General features: G+C 44.2%; 1 pseudogene across 1 annotated transcript; it reads right to left on the bottom strand.

Moving 5' to 3' along the window:
- Positions 1-1,141: 1,141 nt before the first annotated feature.
- LOC311595934 (large ribosomal subunit protein eL21-like) lies at positions 1,142-1,690 on the bottom strand (annotated as a pseudogene). Its single transcript has one exon. The product of its transcript is annotated as a large ribosomal subunit protein eL21-like (transcript).
- Positions 1,691-11,459: the final 9,769 nt, after the last annotated feature.

Below are 11,459 nucleotides of genomic sequence, written 5' to 3'. Positions count from 1 at the left end.
TCAGCCTACTGTGGGTGGTACCATCCCTGCGCAGGCGCTCCTAGGTTGTACAGGGGAGCAGGCTGTGCAAACTATGGGAAGCAAGCCTGTAAGAAGCAGCATCTCTCCATGGCCTCTGCCTGTGGCCCTGCTCTGGCTTCCTTTTGATGATAGGGACATGTAAACCAAACAAACCTTTTCTCCCCAAGTTGTTTTTGGTTAATATTCTGTCATAGTAACAGGAAATCTAATTAGAACAGGGGGATATTTGGCAATATTTAACAAAATTCGTTATTTATCCTTTGGCACAGCAACATTATTTATAATAATTCATTCTGAATTTATCTCAATAATATATAAAGTGAATTATATATTTTATATTAAAGAATATAAAAATTAAAATACATATTTTACATACATACAAAATACATACAAAATCATTATATATATATACATATACATATATATATATATGATTTCCAGGCTCTCCTCAATCCAGCTGTCCCATCAGGGTTAGCACTGCTGTATTTTGCTTGGTATATAGGAAAGAAGGAAAGATAGGCAACATTTGTATCTGTTTATCTCTCCCAGAGCAACACAGAGATGATCAGTCAGGAAACACTGAAGTCAGCTGCCAACCAGAGGAATGGGGCAGAAGAAATACAGAGTGAGCAGAACTTCTCTGAGTGTGTCTGTGGCATAATTTTGACCCCTGGAAGCATGTTAGTGTCAAATATATATATATATATACACACACACACACACACACAAATATATATATATTTGTTATTTTGTTTTTTTTTTCTTTTTGAGACAGGGTTTCTCTGTGTAGCCTTGACTGCCCTGGACTCACTTTGTAGACCAGGCTGGCCTCAAACTCACAGCGATCCGCCTGCCTCTGCCTCCCAAGTGCTGGTATTAAAAGCATGCGCCACCACACCTGGCTCTAGTGTCAAAATATTTTAAAAAATTAATATGAATAGAAAAGATCCTCTAAAACTGAGAACAAACTGAAACTAAGCCTTTAATTGTAGTTCAGAAGAATGCTATGACCTCACTGCTGGGAAGGAGGGGGGAGGGGAAGGAGGGATGGGAAAGGAAGGGAGATCTGCATTTGACTCTATACCCTGAGTTTTATTTTATTTTATTTTATTTTTAACAGTTTACAGCCCAGGCCCTTTATTTCCTTTTGCACATCAGGCCATGAATTCATAGGGAATGGGCTCCAGCAGCTCAGGCTCCTTCCCGTCAGTCCTCACGAAGTGCGCTTCTCTGGGTGGCGCAGGCTGGCGCTTCAGCTGGACCCAGGTGCCCTTCTCCTTGGCCTCCTTCTTCTTCTGGTCGTTCTCCTTCACGCGCTTCAGGAAGATGTCCCTGCTCTTAGAGCGCTTGATGTGCTCGATGCGCACGTTGATGCTCTTGGCGAGAATCTTGCCCTTAACCTGCTTGTTCACAATGATGCCCACAGCGTGCTGGGTGATGCTGTAGACTCTTCCGGTTTTGCTGTGATAACACTTATGGGGCATTCCTCTTTGAACAGTGCCCATTCCTTAGGTGTCTACAATATCACCCTTCTTGTAGATTCGCATGTACGTGGCCAAAGGCACGACTCCATGCTTCCTAAAAGGCCTGGAGAACATGTAGCACGTGCCCCTCCTCTTTCCCTTTGTGTTCGTCATTTTGGCGAGTTACTGCAAGATGGCTGCTGAGGCCAAAATATACCCTGAGTTTTAAATCCCTCTGCAGTGCTGGATATTGAACTCAGAGCCTTGCACATGCTTAATAAGTCTCTATCACTGAGTGTTACCTTTATCACCCTACCCTCATTTTAAGTGAAGGAGTAGACACACAGCCCGAGCCGTTTACAGTAGTTTATGGTTATAGGAAAAGCAATTCTGAAACTCCTTTATATGTTACAGAACACAGCAAACTAGTACTAAATACATCACTGTTGGCAATCCAGGTCTCACTAGGAGAAAAGAAAAGAATGTGGCGTTGGGGGAAAGAGGAAAAGTCCATGTTGAAATGAATTGAAACTGAGGCTTCAGTGTATTCCGTATTTCTAAAATTCATGTATGCATGCATGTATCAGCATCCGTGTGTATGCATTGATGTACACACATGCATTTATTATCTAGCTTTGCTGCAGGGGCTAAGAAACAAACATCACAGTAGCAATGAGAACATCCAGCATCCAGACCTTGAATTTTAATGCCACCCCTATCTGTATTGGTTAACGTTGGCTGTCAACATAACTGGATCTGGAGTAAACTATCAGGAATACCTATGAAGATTTCTTGATCAGTTATTAAAGTGGGGGAATTCAGCCTAAATGTGGACAATACCCTGTGTCCCCTTTTCTTGTCTTTAAGTTCTGTTGGCAAGTTCACCTGCCCTGTTGGCATCTTTCTGTTGTCACTTGCTATGAGACCTGGCTTCTTCAGCCTTACCATGGCTTCTTTGGTCCTCTAATGTAGACTGAAGATTAGTTGCTCTCCAGGAGTCCTCCAGGCCTCCAGTGCCAGATTGGGACTGTTGAAACATGGTTCTGTAGATTGAGTAGCTCCCATGTTCTCAGACTCTCCACTAGGAAGGCAGCCATGGCTGGATTAAGCAGACTGTACCATGTAAGCCAACCTAACAGATCCAACTTCCAAATATATTCACCTTATCAGTTCTTTTCCTTTGGAGAACTCTGATTACTATACTGCCTAAAGATATTGAGGATCCTGGGGGGAAACAGGCCAGAGCAGATCTGTACAAGGTGAACTTAGCACATGTTTTTAGTGTTAGAAACTAAGGAAGTAGTCATAAAGAGATGAGCATAAGTCATGAGGACGCAGTTGAAAGGCCAGGCAAGACTCGGTTTCCAGTACCTGAATCCAGGATAATTTAAGTGTGGTGATTAATTATTATGTCATTAGAAACAGGAACTTATGATTTCAAACTGATGAATGGATGAAGACTTACTTGGTTTGCCTATGGGAGGCCTCTGGCATGAAGTGAAATACAGAAAGCCAACAGATATCTGGGGTGGTGATGTTGAAATCAGAAACTGAGCATTTCCAACTATTAGGGCAAAGATTAGCTCACGGAGGAATTGTCCATCGTGTGGGATTTAGGGTGAAGGACAGAATATTTGTATAGTTTCAATGTCTTTCTCTATATGCTGTTAGTTATGGGGAATAGCATATTGTTTGTTTTGCTTTGTTTTGTTTTTTTGTTGTTTGTTTTTTGAGACAGGGTTTCTCTTTGTAGCCTTGGCTGTCCTGGAGCTCACTCTGTAGACCAGGCTGGCCTTGAACTCAGAGATCCACCTGCTTCTTCCTCCCTGAGTGATTTGTTTGAAGGCATGTGGTGCCGCCACCACCACCACCTGGCAGAAAAGTCAGTATATTGAGTTGGTTGCATCAGCAATGAGAGTGTATGGACAACATGTGTTTCCAGATGTGACATGCTGAGGATGACTCAGTGTTGTGTTCTGGCCAAGAATGCCTAACCCAAAACCACAAGAAAATATTAGACAAACTGTAAATGATAAAAATTCTCATTTAGAGAACTCCAGGCTTCGAGAAAAGTTATTGTACATGACAAAGGAAAGTTCTAGAAATGTTCCAGATTAATGAAAGGTGGACAGACTTGACAGCTAAATGCAATCTTTGACTCTATTGTTGGAGGTTGGTCTGATGTATCTTGATGTTAATTACTGCTTGCTGTCTCTGTGCCCCAAAATTGCTATATAACCTTGCCTAAGAACTTATTCCTATTTGACCAATATAAAGCTGACACACCTGGGCAGGTAAATGGGATTGGTGTGGCTAAGGTTCCCGGGCTTTAGGAGACAGAGAGAATTTTGGGAAAAAGAAGGAACTGGGAAAGAGGAAGTGCAAGGAGGAAAATTGCCATGTGATAGAATAGAGCCATGTGGCCCAGAGAAGAGACTCTGATGTTCTGCATGGAAAGAGATAGCCAAAGTGAAGACTAGCAAGTATATTGACAACACTCTAAAGCAGCCGTCCTCAACATTCCCAATGCTGTGATCCTTCAGTACAGTTCCTCATGCTGTGATGTCCTCTCCCCCCCACCATTAAATTGTTTTTTGTTGTTACTTTATAACTATAAACTTGCTACTTCAGAATTGGATTCCCTGGAGCTGGAGCTACAGAAGGTTGTAAGCTTCCTGATATGGGTGCTGGGAACAGACCCCACACCCTCTGGAAGAGCAATCTGCTCTTTTAACTGAAGAGCCATCTCTCTAGCCCCTTCCTACAGCTTTAAGATATTTTCTTACAACTTGGGTTCCCTTGTAAATGGCCCTGGGGCCTCACTGCTGATAGATTTGATTTTTACCTAACCCTCCTCTTTCTTGTTTTCATTCCCTTAAGAGTCCTTAAGCACGTAGGGTGTGTCGGGGGTGTGTGGCATTTAGAGGAGGCTCAGCAGATCCTTTGGGAGAGTGACTGAACGGCACTCTTCCCCAAATCCAGCCAGTGTTCTGGAAGGTGGGGGCTCCATGCACTTTAATCTAAACTCACTGCTCAAACAAAACTAAACTGTATTACAGTATGAATAGGAAATGTACCCCACAGGCTCATGGGGTTGAACACTTGGCTTCCAGTGGTAGTGCTGTCCTATGTGATGGTGGATCCTTTGGGACATCTGCTGGCTAGGTCAAGGCTAGATAAGCCTTGCAGGTGATATCTGCCTTGAGCTTTGGCCTGAGCCCTTTGTGTCTACATTTGCTAAGGTGTGAGCAAGCAGAGCGACAAGCCCCTCCCTTTATGGATGGATGTATTCTACCTCTGTGCTTTCTCCACTGTGATGTACTGTATTTGTGAAAATCCAGGAAGTGCTGGGATTCTGAACTCTAAAAAGAGAAGTCTAGGAGAGCCAAAACAAATCCTTCTTACCTCACATTGCTTCTGTTAGGCCTCTGGCCATGGCTATGAGACAGTAAGCATGCCATTGTCCATTGAGTTTCATAAGGTTGTACCTAACAATAGTTTGATTTGGAAAATGAGACTATCTTCTAGGTGATTTACCTCCATAGGGACCTTGCATACGGTCCAAGGCTGTGCTTACATATGGCTCACAGTTCCTTCCATGGGAAACTGAATGGCAAACAAAGAGCTGCCTAAGTGTAAGGAAGCTGCCTAACTTCTGCCTGTAAACTCGCCCCTCCTCTGACAAGTCTGTGAAGAATGCATATTAAAACACAGAACACATGGGGCCGAAGACATGGCTCGGCAGCTGAGAGCACTGGCTGCGCTTCCAGAGGACCTGAGTTCAATTCTCAGCACCCACATGGCAGCTCACAACTGTCTGCAACTCCAGTTCCAGGGGATTCAACACCCTCACACAGACGCACGTGCAGGCAAAACACCAGTGCACATAAAATACATTTAAAAAACGAGAACCCTAAATATTTCATATCATAGGATGTCCCCCATTGATTGGTAGTGACTTCCGTGAGTCATAGGTTGGGGATAGCTCTCCAGTAGCATCTGGGTTGACTGAATGGGTGTGGTAGTTGATTTGTGATGCCTGCTTGGGGTATGGAATGGGAAAGTTGATCAGGCGTTTGCAGTTTATGTGATTCTCCAGGGCTGTTTTATTTGGAAAGAACAGGTTTGTTTTCTTTCTTACTAAACATGGAACACTGGCTGTGGTCCCCAGGTTTGATACAAGGAAAACCCTTGCTGAGACTTTGGGCGTTTTTCTTGTACACACATTTCTCCCCAAGGCATTAAAGAAACCCTCAGTGCAGGAGGCAGCAGGGTACGCTGTACACCTTGCCCCTATGGTACCTTGTTGTAGTTTATCTGGCCGGCATGCTCATCTTGACATTTTAAGACTCAGAATGCTGACATTTCTTATGCCAGGATAAACATCGTGATATTTCCTTATAATCTAAGTGCCAAGGAAAACCTGACCTGCTCAAACCCTCTGTTGGCATATGCCTCAGTAAAGAAGCCTAAGAAGTAGAGGGGGTTTTGTAGAGTTCTCTCCTCTGATTTCTCCTAGGTGGGCGTGATGCCTGCCGTGGGCTCTCCTGCCCTATCGGAGGATAAAAGCCTTTCCGCAAACACTCAGCGGTAACTAGTTAGGAGGCTCGTTGCTGCGCATCATAGTTTCTGACAGCGTCGCAAAGACTGCTTTGAAGGCCTTCTAAGACCCCACTGTGCAAAGCAAATTCTCTCCTAAACACTTGTTTTAGGAATTCGGTTTTTCAGGGTAAGATTAAATAATGCAGAAGAGCCGTGCTAACCCGGGCAGTAGGTGGTAGAGTTGCGCCTTCCATCCCTTCTTGCTTCCTCTACCAGCATCTTTGGAAATCTGCTAAAGCCAATTCCCTGAAGCAGAACAGCTGGAGGTGTTTTACCTGGCGGGCAGGGTGTTAAATGCAGTGCTTGGAAGGACCCAGGAGATGCTGTGCTCTACAGGAACCCTGGTAAGGAAGACTGTGTGAACGAATGTCCTCTTTCCTAGTAACCGTGTCCGGGTGAGCTGGTGGGACCCACCCCTTCCTGAAAGCAGAAAACAAGTCCCATTTATGTAGGGGCTCTCAAGTTGCCCTCTTTGGTTGGACACTAGTTGTAGGTTCGAACTTTGGGATCAGACGTACAAACAAAAGAATAGAGGGGAAAAAATCTCCAGAGAAACTGTAGTGGAAACAGAGTTCCAGATGGAGAGGAAGTAAGAGCGGGGCACAGACAGGAAGCTCAAAGCGACGTTATTTAGAGTATACGGGGAGAAGGGCTACAATTCTATTTTGAAAATTGCTGAAAATGGTTCTTTCCTGCCTCAGTTCTTCCTGTGTCCCCTTTCCTTCTTAGAATAATCTGTGAAGATCTTGTAATTAAAGCATTGAAAATAGGGGGGAGGGGAACCAAAACCTAAAATGACATCTGTACATTCATGCTGCTTCTTTCATTAAAAGAAATTAGAGACACAATAAAATTAATTTTAGTGAATTTTTATCCGAGTCCCCATCGATATATTGTCCCAGTTTTATTCTATGAGGATGGGCTGTCACAGTGCAATTATGGTTTGAGATTCTTTGAAGACTCCAAGAAAGTCATTGTCTATAGGAGACATAAAACATTAACAAAACTCTGAATATGTAAAATTTCAGTCTACGTTACCTGTATTGTAATTAATAATCATATCCCAAATTGTGACAAAGTTTCTTCTCTCTCCCCCGCCGCCCCCCCCCCCCCCGAACTTGTTCTGGCTTCAGACTCACAGAGATCCACCTGCTTCTGCTTCCTGAGTGCTGGGATTACAGGTGTGCCCCATCACCTGGTTAAAACATGTATATTTAAAGGTCCATAGCACATTCCACCTGCTTCTGCACACTCAACCTGCAGCCTCTGTCCCCTTCCCTCACCAGGCTCCTGACACATCTCACCTCAGGCTGCCTCAAGGTTCCCCAACCTTGGAACACCCCCAAACACGCCTTCTAGCTCACCACAGGCGCCTGACTAGCTCTTCCAGCTCCACCCTCAGTCAGGGTTTCCCATGTTACCTTGATCTCTGAGGGTGGTCAATAATAAGAGCTCCCTATTTTCTCTTTCAAAATATTCATGAAAACTTTATTTGACTGCTGACTAGTTTGTAGATTCTTTGTGGTATAACTTTGTTGCACACTGGACTGTGCCTGTCGGTTTTATCACACAACTACCAAGCACATAATACTCATAAAATAAGTCAATAGTTGATGAATAGTATAATGTCCAGAAAAACAAAATAACAAAAAAAACCTTGGGTCTGGAGAGATGGTTGAGCAGTTAAGAGCACTGGTTCATCTTGCAGAGGACCTGAGTTAGATTCCCAGTACCTACATGGTGGTTCACAACCATCCCCAATGGTTGGTTGCTACCTGGGCATTGGATGATGTCTTAGTCAGGGTTTCTATTGCTGTGAAGAGACTCCATGGCCACAGCAACTCTTATAAAGGAAAACATCTCATTGAGGCTGGCTTACAGTTTCAGAGGTTTAGTCCATTATCATCATGATGGGAAACATGGCAGCATGCAGGCAGACATGGTGCTGGAGAAGGAGCTGAAAGCATGACATCTTGATATGCAGGCAGCAGGCAAAGACTGTGACACACTCGCCAGACTTGAGCTTATAAGACCTCAAAGTTCACCCCCACGGTAACACATTTCCTCCAACAGGGCCACACATCCTACTAGTGTCATTCTTGATGGGCCAAGCATTCACATACGTTAGTCTATGGGGGGCCAGTCATCTTCAAACCACCACAGCTGCCCTCTTCTGATATCCATGGGCACTAGATATACATGTGATGTACAGACATACATGCAAGCAAAACACATAAATCAAAATGAACAAATCTAATAAAAGATAAAACAAAACAAAACAAAGCTCACTTGGCTTGTTGCTGACAGGGTCACTTGAAAGTGAGGTAATGGGGTCTCTCTCAGAAAACTGCCTTTGACAGTGGTCAGGGGTGCTGGTGTGGAAAAACAAAAGATTCTTTGTATTTCCATGAAAATAAATGGCACATGCTCTCTGAGTTGTCAGTCAGGTCCTGTGAGCCAGCCTAGGCACAAGCTAGAAGCTGTGACTTTTTTGGCTCTAGGGGGTAAGGGCGTGGGTTATATATGGTATTTTTAATAGTAGAAAGGAAGACAGTTTGGAATTTTCCCTGAAAACAAAAACGTAGTATTTTACTAGCAGACATTCAGGGAACTCAGAAGGTGTCTTCTCTGCAGGGTTGGGTTTGAGGCTGGAGGCAGAATGATCAATAAACAAGGAGCCCTGTGTCCTATGGGAGACAGACATGTAAACAATCATGACCCAAAGTGACAAGGGCTGTTACAGAGAGGAGGACAGATGCTTGGGAGAGGTTGAAGGAGCCAGGGTGTATCATGGAAGATTTTATAGAAGGGACAACCTTAGCTTGTGTCTCCCTCAAAGAGGATTTGGTGACCTCTGCTGGGGATGCGACCTCAGGATGGAGAGGAAGAAGAAGAGGATGACCTGACAAAGGTGGGAAAACCTAGGATGAGAGAGGCTGGGAACACATTGTAGAGGCTGAAGAGTGCAGAAAAAGGTGCTGGGCTGAAGTGAGCCAGCCAAACAGAGCCCAGGAGGAACAAACAGGGAGAAACACGCTGCCCAGTGCCTCATTGGCTCTGGGGATTTGGGCTGAGCAGGCCAACTTTCAAGAATTTACTCTAGTCAGGTGGTGTTGGTGCATGCAGAGTCAGCAGTTTATTGAGTTCGAGGCAAACCTGGTCTACAGAGCAAGTTCCAGGACAGCCAAAACACAGAGAAGCCCTGTCTCAAACAAGCAAGCAAGCAAGCAAGCAAGCAAGCAAACAAACAACAACAAAAGAGTTTACTCCAAGGAAGCAATCAGTTAACTGAGTACAAGTGTTTATTTCCTCTCTGATGGGAGAACAGGAACGGCAAAGCACAAGGATCAATGTATGTCTGTTGAGAATTGATGGAGACCTTAGGAATGAAGATGCAGCTGAGAGATGTTGACAAGTGAAGAACCAAGTTATAAACACTGATAAAATATCTAATGGTCCTGGGCCTGCAGAGATGGCTCAGTGATCATGAGAACCTGCTGCTTTTGTAGAGGACTGGAGTTTGGTTCCCAGCACCTACATGGTGGCTCACAACCATCTATAATAACAGTTCCAGAGGAGATAATGCCTTTTTCCTTTCCTTCATGAGCATCAGATATACATATGGTATATATACATGCATATACATACATATAATACATACATGCATATAGGATAACTCTCATCTATCTTCTACTATCTATGTATCTAGCTATGTATTTATGTATGTATGTATGTATGTATTATGTATGTATGTATGTATGTATGTATCTATCTATCTATCTATCTATCTATCTATCAAATGGTCTAATTGGGCTGCCACACAGTTCAGTGGTAGAGCACTTGCATGTCCAATGCCCTGAGTTTGATCCCCAGCATTGCATAAAGCACCAGCAAAAAGCCACAGAAAGTCTAGAAGTAAATGGCGAATGTTCACAGTAATGAAGCTGAGAACGGTTAGCGTTCACTTTACACTTTAATGTACGCAGAGCACACTGCCCTATAGTGAGTAGGCACTGAAGATACAACTGGGAAAATCAGCAAAGCTATTTCCACTTTGAAAGGAAAAGTCCACAGAGTTTACAAAGAGATAATTAGGGCCAGGATTCTAACTGAGTGACTGCTAAAGAAATGTGCGCTACTCACTCTGGGCCCTCCGTGTAGACCATCCTGGAAGAACAGGCTCGTCCTTAGCATGACAGAAGAATATTTCCTTAGGTTGCTCCCTATCATTTATCCGAGGTGGATGGGGGTGTTCTCTCCTTATATGTTCTAGAGTATGAATGAAGAGAGTAGACGCCTTCCCACAATTCCTGAGTCCGCCGTTCTCCACAAGAACTACATTCTAGACTCACCCGAGGAGCCGAAATGATTCCATTGTCCAGACCTTACACTCTCAGACCAACTGGTTACAACTTTCTGATATGAGGCTCAGGCAATGGCCCAGGAGATGCTCTTCCGCAGTCAGGGCTGAGTTCCTTCTGACTAGAAGAGAATGAATTAAAAACTCACCAGCCTGGCAGTGGTGGCGCACATTTTAATCCCAGCACTTAGGAGGCAGAGGCAGGTGGAGTTCGAGGCCAGCCTTGTCTACAGAGTGAGTTCTAGGACAGCCAGGGCTACACAGAGAAACATCTTAACAAAACCAACCAACCAAACCTAACCTAACCCGACAGCAGCACACCCATGGACCTGTACCTTCAGGACATGCCAGATCTGAACATTTATCTTTGCAAAGAGGATTTCTTGGTCAAATACTTCTATTCCCCTCTCTAGAAAAGCCCCAATGACATCAGCCAATGAAGACTCTGGGAAGTCTTGCTGTAAGGGATTTTGTTTCAACTATTCCCCCACCCCACTACCCGCACCCCCAGTAGTTTCTCATCTTGGCAACTGTCTTAGAGATTCTATTGCTGCAACACAACACCATTACCAAAAGGCAAGTTGGAGAGGAAAGCGTTTATTTGGTTTCTAGATCATAGTCCATCATTGGGAAATCAGGACAGGAACTCAAGCTGGAACCTGGAGGCAGGAGCTGACGTAGAGGCCATGGAGGGGTGCTGCTGACTGGCTTGTTTCCCATGGCTTGCTCAGATTGCTTTTTAAAATTTTTTTAAAAATATTTTTTATTTAATAAGTTTATTCAGATTATAACTCAAGTGTTATCCCATCACTTGTATCCTCCCTCCCTCCCTCCCTTCCCGATTTCACCCTATTCCCCTCACTTAGGTCTATGACCGAGGGGGACCTCCTCCCCCACTGTATGGTCATAGGCTATCAAGTCTCATCTTGGTAGCCTGCTTATTCTTTCTTTGAGTGCCATCAGGCCTCCTTACCAATGGGAGCTGGTCAAATATGGGGCACCAGAGTTCATGT

Source organism: Acomys minous, assembly GCF_964271855.1.
Source record: "Acomys minous genome assembly, chromosome: 4".
In the NCBI taxonomy this organism is placed as follows: Eukaryota; Metazoa; Chordata; class Mammalia; order Rodentia; family Muridae; genus Acomys; species Acomys minous.
This window is presented reverse-complemented; position numbering and strand designations above follow the sequence as displayed.